The sequence below is a fragment of the Sinocyclocheilus anshuiensis genome, unplaced genomic scaffold, assembly GCF_001515605.1.
Source record: "Sinocyclocheilus anshuiensis isolate Anshui unplaced genomic scaffold, SAMN03320099.WGS_v1.1 scaffold925, whole genome shotgun sequence".
NCBI classification, from domain to species: domain Eukaryota; kingdom Metazoa; phylum Chordata; class Actinopteri; order Cypriniformes; family Cyprinidae; genus Sinocyclocheilus; species Sinocyclocheilus anshuiensis.
This window is the reverse complement of record NW_015555753.1, coordinates 145,347-155,003: the sequence shown is the minus strand read 5'-3', so window position 1 is coordinate 155,003 and position 9,657 is coordinate 145,347. Positions and strand designations below refer to the sequence as shown.

General features: G+C 45.6%; 1 long non-coding RNA gene across 1 annotated transcript in view; it reads left to right on the top strand.

Moving 5' to 3' along the window:
• Positions 1-6,383: 6,383 nt before the first annotated feature.
• Positions 6,384-9,657, top strand: part of LOC107673759 (uncharacterized) — a 14,689-nt gene continuing 11,415 nt past the window's right edge. The window contains exon 1 of the long non-coding RNA XR_001632432.1: positions 6,384-6,513. This is a non-coding gene — a long non-coding RNA (uncharacterized LOC107673759). The remainder of the gene's footprint in view (positions 6,514-9,657) is intronic.

The following is a 9,657-nucleotide window of genomic DNA, read 5'->3' as shown; positions in this document are numbered from 1 at the left end:
CTGGAACAGTGTTGTAAATACAACTTAACCGCTGATTTCTAGTCGTGTCCTCTTTTGGAAGACCAAACAAAGTAGTTTCGCTTTCACAACGAAACACAGCGCCACACACGGCGGCCTTGAGTGAGCGGCGCTAAGGAGTAGCCGGAGGCAACCACATGTGACGACCCCGGGCTGGACTCCGCTTCGTCCACGGTGAAAGCTGATCCGGCGAGCCACAGTCCGGCGATCCACAGCGCGAAGTTGATGTATTTCCTCAGTGACCAGCACGGATCAGCTCTAGGCATGACAAAGCGGATATCGTCCTCTTTTGGAAGACCAAACAAAGTAGTTTCGCTTTCACAACGAATCACAGCGTCTTCACGACATGGCGGCAGCAACAATACTACAGCGAGAATAAAAGTTACGCCTTCTTTCTTTGCGTTAACATTTGGGCGGCGTTATGCAAATCTTCCCGAGCCATTTTAGGTAGGCGTGGTTGACTCTTAACTTTTATAAAGAATATCTCTTTGGATTTGAGACTGTAGTCTTTGCAACTTTACAGATCTTCTTTATGCACCAAGAGCTTGTAACACTTCAAAGAGAAAGGAAAAATTGAAATTGCATCATATGACCCCTTTAAAAACAATCTTCAAAATATCATCTCAAAGAAAAAGTAAAGTTATACATGCTTAAAACTGTGACAGAGTGAAATATATATATGTTTGTATAATTATATTGAAAAATTCATAAATTTGTAAAACATTGAAAGTATTCTATATTTATGCTATTTTGAATCCATTTAACCCTACAATTAAAATCAATGGGGAATCACAATTATTATTCTTTATGTTATCGGTGAGCAAATTCACTAGTCTCATTTGTTGAAAATGAAGCACTAGCAGTTTGAGTTAAGCCATCAGAAAGCAAAGAACAGCAGCATGACTCTGTCCAGCAGCTCTTTTAATCTATAAAAGATGACCTTGGCTTTTGGGAGCATGTGGGTGACACTGTTAAATCAGAGGATTTGCTTACTTATGACAGGGCTGCCAGAGAATCTGTCGCACTGAATTATTTATCAATTAGATGACCGTTAGCAGGGACAGAGGGAAGAGGGAGGAGGGAAGTCGAGGGAGACAGGGCAAAATAACAGCAGTGTGTGTGTTTGTGTGTGTGAGAGAAATATATGTCAGGGTGTGTTGGTGTAGATAAGTGTTCATGTCTGCTTGTATGGTGTGTGTGTGTGTGTGTGATTTAGTTCTGTAGGGCTTTTTGGTTGCTGAAGGCGCCTTACTATGGTCTGTCAGCCTGTCACTGGACATACATGCTATGGGCCATTGATGCAGGTTCAGTGTACAGAGTTTGTGTGTGCACATGTGAGGAAAAGAGAAAGGCCTTTAGGACAAGACAAGGGCAGCCTTTCTGAACTAACATGTTGACATGCTATACATGCAGACAAACTGACACTGATAAAGCTGGGATGTTACAGTTCAACAATGCTATCTGTTTCACCATATCTACACAGTCTGAGTGAAACAGAAAGCTGACGATCAGACCATGAGTTCTTGCACACTACCCTCCAAACCCTGCACCCAAGCAATTCACCAATTCAATCAACTTCAAAAATAAAGGCTGCCTTTTTTCAGAGACATTAAAAGGGAGGAAATAGACAACCTGATAAAAAAATAATGAATGGGAGAAATGAAATTGTAAACATCTCTTTTACAGTTAAAAGTGCCAATTGCCTTTGTGATAGGTTTTTGATAAGCTTTTGATATATATATATATATTTGTATACACACACACACACACACACACTTCATTGGAAGTGCCTGAAAAATACATTTATTTCAGAATGATCTGAGGTAAAGAATCTAAATTTATGATGCCGCTGTCAGATTTTATTTCAATAACACATTTTATGATTAGACATTTACGTAATTATATTACACAATAATAAACGGACACAACCATAGGCTGAAACTGGAATAGAGTGCATAAGTCCCTGCCCACTGTTTCACCGTTTTTTTTTTTTCCCTGGAAGTACCGATTCAGAGGAACCGCATCAACCCCAACTTCAGAATCCAAAATGCTTGCTCAGCACATCAACAATAAATGAAACAGTATAATATATTGTTTATTAGCACTTATGTTTGTCTTTGTCTCAATAAACCAAGGTACTACTGGCACACACAGTTATATCCAACCTCTACCTGTGGACATGATACTTCAGCATTATCTGTGCAAAATACCACTTTTTTAAATGTATTTTTTTAGATGTATTGCTAACAATGATGGACATGTCCATCTTGGTTTTCCTGTTTTGTTTTGTTTTTTTACCAGGAATTCCACTGTTAAACACTTGTTATTGGAACAAATAAAGCAGGGCTGATGGCTTCAACAAATGCATATACCATTGATAAAACAACCTCGTAGCCCATAGTAGGTCTGCCTTTAATGGTTAAAAATTAATTTCCCAATGGAGAAAATTAATGGTATTTTATATTTAATTGTGTATAGAAACATAATCTCCATCCATACAATGCTGGATCTGAAGGGCTCACCCCCTCAAAGCGAGTCTGTTTGTAACGTCAGCAGGGATTTGAAGCTGTGTAGCTTTAAAGGGGTGGTTCATTGCGATTTCACTTTTTTAACGTTAGTTAGTGTCTAATGTTGCTGTTTGAGCATAAACAATATCAGCAAAGTTACGAAGCTGAAAGTTCAATGCAAACAGAGATATCGCCTTTTAAAATTCTGGCAGTTTAATGCCTACAAAAACGGCTGGTAGGGACTACAACGAGTTACTTCCCGGGTTCGTGGCGTAACAAACCCAGATAAACCCCGCCCTCGGGAAAAGGCAGCAAAGGGGGCGAGGCCATGCTGCGCTGCTTTAGAGAAGAGGAAGAGTTGTTGCCATGCCATCAAAACTAGGGGTGCATGAAAAAATCTATTCATATATGAATTGCGATTCTGTCTTCTAACAATACTAATGGATTCACAAGTTTCAAAATCAATGTTCTAAAGCAGTGGTTCTCAATACTGTTCCTCGCGTCCCCCTGCTCTGCTCATGCTCTGCATCTCTCTTTCTCTCTCTCTCTCTCATTCGGCTCAGCTCCAACAATGAACTGTTCCAATTATATGTTGCACAGGTTCTGCACGATCCTCTTCAATAATATCCTCTGCTTCTCAATCGGGCTCAAACTGATAAGCTATATTAACAACACCGTTGTTTACAATACAACCAGAGCACATGCCGCTGAGATGAGGTGCGGGACAAACGAAGCATTAACACATGTTAGACTGCACCCCATAAACACAACTAAGCCTAGAAAAAAAACAGTGAACCACCCCTTTAAATGAGAGTGATAACCCTGTCCTAACCAAGGATTAGTATTCACATATAGGCAAACACAGACAGCAAATTACTCTCATATTTATATTCACAAAACTCATAGCGAGTTGTACTGTCCTTTGGTTATCTTAGCCACAATCCATTAGATGATTACAGTCTTTCAGACTCTTTGCAGTGACACTCCACATAAACAGACACTCGCAAATGTGTCTCAAGAGAGAAAACAGGGCCTTGTTTTTTCCATGAAGCACATGTTAACTGAAGTCTTGTGTGCTACTCTGTTTCTTTTCCTCCTGCCACTTTTAGATTGTGCTAGGAAAAATACGTTTGTTGATGCTAAAATAAACTAGCTCACTGGTGAGTTTCAAAAGTGCCATATGAGACAAAGAGCAAGGGCTTTTAAACATAGTAGGCGGATCAACTTCTGCACAAAAGAAAAGAAAACAAAAAAGAATCATAATAATATAAATAATTAGAACAATGACATTGACTACATAAAAGCTAATTATTTAATTCTGGAAACAACATGATGCTTTTATAATATCTTTGTTAACATTTTGCACACACAGTATAAATGCATCTTTATACATGAATAATGAAAAATAAATACGAATAAATATACATTTCTATTCAAAGGTTTGGGGTCAGTAAGAATTTTTAAATTATGTTTTATTATTATTGGGGAAGTCGTGGCCTAATGGTTAGAGAGTCGGACTCATAACCCAAGGTTGCGGGTTCGAGTCTCGTACCGGCAGGGATTGTAGGTGGGAGTAGTGGATGTACAGTGCTCTCTTCCACCTTCAATACCACGACTTAGGTGCCCTTGAGCAAGGCACCAAACCCCCAACTGCTCCCTGGGCGCCGCAGCAAAAAATGGCTGCCCACTGCTCGGGGTGTGTGTGTGTTCACTGCTGTGTGTGTGCACTTTGGATGGGATAAATGCAGAGCACTAATTCCGAGTATGGGTCACCATACTTGGCCACATGTCACATCACTTTTTAAATAAAATTAACAAAGTTCGGGAGGAGCGCGTCAGATACTAGCCTAATTAACACAAGTGGAGTGCACTCAGGTTAATCAACACCAATAGGTATAAAGACAGCTGACTTACCTCTATCCATTGACGGTTTACCAGCATTCAATTTGCACCTTTTGCCATTATATCTCAGACTCAACTTCTCCCATCCAAACGACGAGACCTATACTGGGGATTTTTTCAGTCCTCCGGCCAATCTGCCAGCCCCAGGATCGCTCCTCCGCCAGACACCGCCGCCGAGCTCCAGGCTTCATCGTGGCCGCTGCTCTCTGCTCGAGCAGCCACACGCTCTCCACGACGCCGAGCGCCAGTGTGTAGGTGAGGTACATTGAATCGCTGACACGAGAGAATAGTTTAGTCAAGCCTTTAATGGTGACGGCCAACACAACAATAACAAAAAGCACACGCGCCAGCTCCGCCCAGGCCAAGGGGATCACTGACAATGTCAGGAGTCAAGTCACGATCCACGTCACACTTCACATACTGGCGCCACCCATTTTCCATCCAGAACATACCCCCTCTTCACTGGCACCTGTGGGCATTTGAAACAAACAAAAAAAGGGGAAAACAAAAGAGTGACATGTGACAACAAAAGATGAGTCAACGGAACCATCTGTCTAGTGAGAACAGCACCGCAGATCCTTATGGAGCCTTGCAGAACACCAATGCAAAGCTTCAACAAAACTTTCTCAAAGCAAAGTAAGGATACGGGTGAAGGCAACCTATCTAGTGCAGCTCATAATCCTTTAACTTGTCGGGAAGTCGACGGAGACGGCCTGACTGCAGAGGAGCCTGCACCGGAACAGCTGAGAGGGAGGCTAACTCGTGGCACGGGACCTCCACCGAACCTGATGGGGACACGGTCCTACCCTCCGGACATCCGCTGTCATCAGACCCAGGGGGTGAAGCGGGTGTCGCTATCGCCAGGGGAATGTCAGGGTCGCTCGGAGGTGCAACAAGTGGCACGTCGCACTCCTCTTCGCTCTCAGATGCTGCACCCCCTGCGAACACAGGGGACTTAGCCAGTGCAGCACATTGGTGACATCCCTTAATGGTAAGCTGGATGGCTGAATCCAAGTCCAGCGCGTAGAAGTACCGGCCAAAGGCAAGTCTCAACTGGTGAGCCGAGGGGTGGTCTAACCTAATGTGCAATGACATAAGCAACCCATGCAGTACTGACCTTGGAACAACGATGCATTCGGTAGTGTTTGACAGTGGTGTGTCATGCCGCACAACTAACAGCCCATCCCTTGCTAAGGTAACAGTATTCAAATACCGTTTCACATCTTTGACATTGGTAACTCTCTTGGAAGGGCGTGTACCCTGCCGAAGATGTGCGCGTACCCTGCGGAGGTCTGGACACTCAGCCTGAATAGGCACCCATGTGGCCCTATTGGCAAAGGGCACCTTTTTAGCTCCCCGCAAGATGTCGGCAACATCAGTACAGCACACGACGGAGACCATGGATTCACGGACGAAGCTACACACCTGACATGCCGGACTGTCACATTGTGCAGCATAGCGACTAGCATAATCTGAAGGGAGAATAGCAGCCCCAGCAACATGGCGAACAGAGACCTGAAAGTGGCTTGTACGCCTGTACGCATGGTTTACTGTCAGTGAGCACACACGCCTTCTGTGATGACTAAATAATATATGGAACAAAATGCTTCAGGGCAGCGGCTATAGCTAGGGCCTCAATCTCACACGGAAGCCAATTGATCTGATTTTTGCGAAGCTTAGCGCTAAAGTGTCCGGTGATCAACAACTTTTCCTCCCTCATAACATACATTGTTATACATCCTAGCCCTGGATCCCTAAGAGCACCGTCGGTGACAATCCAAAGTTGGTCATCAGGTCGTGGTATTGTCACAGTGCAACTAGTGGATAACGCCTGCTGAGCCCTATGAAAACGCTGGAGGAGCTCATCTGACCACACAACCACAGCGGTCGACTCACCACCAGCGACCATGTAGTCGAAGGGGGCAAGGATCGACGGACACCCCTTAAGGACACGAGCTAGGACTTTATACGGACCAATAAAGGACCGTAGACCACTAACAGTCGCAGGAGGGGTGCACGAGGCCAATGTTGAAATGCGGTGCGAAGTGGCACGAATAGTACCCTGATTCCAGACCCACCCCAAAATGTTGGTCTGGATTGGGGCAACGATTGTCTTACTGGGAGATATGCACAGATTGCATGCCTGGAGGGCCACTAAGACCTTTTTCCACACTGCAAAAAGATCCTCAAGGGTATCGGCACCACAGTACAGGTCATCAGCGACCTTGGCCACCTGTCCCTGTTGAAGGAGGTCGCCGAGCACGCGACAGGTTAACTCCTCTAATGCGGTTTCTGAGCCGGGCATGCCCATGGCACATCTGGCATACATACGGACTCTTTTAAATGGCGTGACCACCCCGCAGTACTTCATAGAAAACTTGGAAAGGGGAATTTGGTAGAACGGCTTTGTGAGGTCTGTCGCAATGATATATCTCCACTGAGCTATCAGACGCAGTGTGGCATCGACATTCGGCATCAGCGACGGTTGGGGTTTGCTATAACGGCCCACAAGAAACGTTGGGTTGACATATTCCACATCGACATCAATGTCCTCGGGCTTTCGGAAAACAGCAAGTGACTCCAGTGATGTGAATGCGCTGTACTGCCTTAAGATTGCAGGATATGTCCTTGCTGTCATCCTCGGACTCGCCGTCGGAGTGAGATGGAGAGCCAGCAACTTGCCGTGCCTGGAGGGGGCAGGAAAGGGCACTTACTGAGGAAGTGATTGTCCGGTCTGCGAGCCTCCTTACAGAGTGGGCAGGACTTCCTGGATCGACCCAGTGAAGCAAGCTTCTGTCTTGGAGGGTTAGAAACGGCTGTGCGCATAGCTCTGGCATCCTCTGACGACTGTAGCTCATCTAGTAATGAACACAGGGCCTGAGATATCTCTGGTTTGATGGATGCCAGAGTGCGTGACCATAACTCTGTGCCATACCTGTACTTTACAAGCTTTGGCAAATCGCTGTGTATAAGACGAAGCCAAGTTAGAACAATGAAGTTTTCGATCGTGGGGGAGAACTCCTAATCCTCTAGAATGGCTTCACCTCTGTGAGTAATGCCAGAGTCTCTGCGTAGTAAATTGTCCTCAACAAAAGCCATTAATCTCTGGTACAAATCCTCTGGCCCTTCATTAGACTCAAGTTTAACAGCAGCAAAGTCAATGAAATGTGCACCAGTTGATTGGAATCCATAATGTAGTCTGATAGTCTGCCATATGTGATCAATGCATATGGAGGTTTTAACAATAGTATTTCGGGAAAAAACAGGGCAGTAGTTAGCGATCTGCCCCAGCATAAGCTTGAGCGTGCTGACCTTTTGTTGGCGTGTGCGCTGTTGCGCCGCAGGAACATCGTCGTCGTCATTGGTAAAACCTCTGAATGGTGAAGCCCTCGTCTTCTTTTCCCAGCGCGCGCCGTCAACTAGAAAAGGAGCGAACTCAGTCTCCAATGACAACGTGTAAACAAGGTTCTGACGCCAGTTCTCGAATGAATTCACGGTCTCAACTTTCGTTAGGCACCACTGCTTCGGTTCTCTGTGTGTATTCGCCATGGCTAATGTTTCGAGTATCATCAGTGGAGATAATCCACAACGCGGCTCGCTTTCGCGCGATTATAGCATGAATGGATCTCACGTGAGCTCACCGGAACGTTTGAGGAGTGAATACGATAACGCTGCCACCACGCCAGTGAGTAGGTGAGGTACATTGAATCGCTGACACGAGAGAAAATTTAGTCAAGCCTTTAATGGCGACGGCCAACACAGCTATAACAAGAAGTACACGCGCCAGCTCCGCCCAGGCCAACGGAATCACGGACAACGTCAGGAGTCAAGTCACGAGCCACATCACACTTCACATACTGGCGGAGGATTAACCTCGCCTCCGCCAGCGTCACTTCCAACTTTTTCCCTGGCATCCTCTTATCTTTCAGCTGTGCCTACGATTCCTCCAATCGGAAAGTGGACCATATTTAGAGGCAAACGCTGATTAATTCTGATGCACCGTCCTCACGATGGGTAAACAAAGCGGATCTGTACGATCTAAGTTATTCGTCTCCCAGCAATCAGCCAACCTCACTCCTAAATCCACTCCAGCAGAGCGGCCAATATTTCGAGCAAAGTTCGCAAGGCCCTGAACTCGCCTCGCTCGACACCACCAAGACCCGGCTCTCCTTAAAGGGTCATATGATGTTGCTAAAAAGAACATTATTTTGTGTATTTGGTGTAATGAAATGTTTATGCAGTTTAAGGTTCAAAAAACACATTATTTTCCACATACTGTACATTATTGTTTCTCCTCTATGCCCCGCCTTTCTGAAACGCGTCGATTTTTACAAAGCTCATCGGTCTGAAAAGCGAGGCGTGCTCTGATTGGCCAGCTATCCAGTGCATTGTGATTGGCCGAATACCTCAAGCGTGTGACGGAAGTATTACGCCCCTTACCATATTGTGATGCCGTGTCCCGGCTGGAGCGATGAGACATGAATATTTGGGTTGAACTGTTCTGGAACAGTGTTGTAAATACAACTTAACCACTGATTTCTAGTCGTGTCCTCCTTTGGAAGACCAAACAAAGTAGTTTCGCTTTCACAATGAAACACACGGCGGGCTTGAGTGAGCGGAGGCTGGCGGCTCGAGAGAGCGGCGGCGGGCGGGCTTGAGAGCGGCGCGGCCGGCGGGCTTGCAGCAACCATATATGATGACCCCAGGCTGGACTCCGCTTCGTCCACGGTGAAAGCCGATCCGGCGATCCACAGTGCGAAGTTGATGTATTTCCTCAGCAACCAGCACGGATCAGCTCCAGGCATGACGAAGCGGATATCGTCCTCTTTTGGAAGACCAAACAAAGTAGTCTCGCTTTCGCAACGAAACACACAGCGCCTTCACAACATGGCGGCGGCGGTAGCAGCAACAATAAAGTTACGCCTTCTTTCTTTGCGTGAACATTTGGTCGGCGTTATGCAAACAGATCTTCTTTATGCACCAAGAGCTTGTAACACTCCAAAGAGAAAGGAAAAATTGAAATCGCATCATATGACAATTTTAAGCTAGGGATGGCTGACGCGAAACTGATGTTTTGACATGGTGTCGAGATCTCGAAGCGCAGATGTTTCGAAACACTGCTCTGAAGTGTGATTCGAAACACCCATGTCACGTGACTAAGGCGAATCAAAGCATCGGGGCGTTTCACAAGTGTTTTGAGACCCGAATCTGCTTTTGATCGACAGGGTCG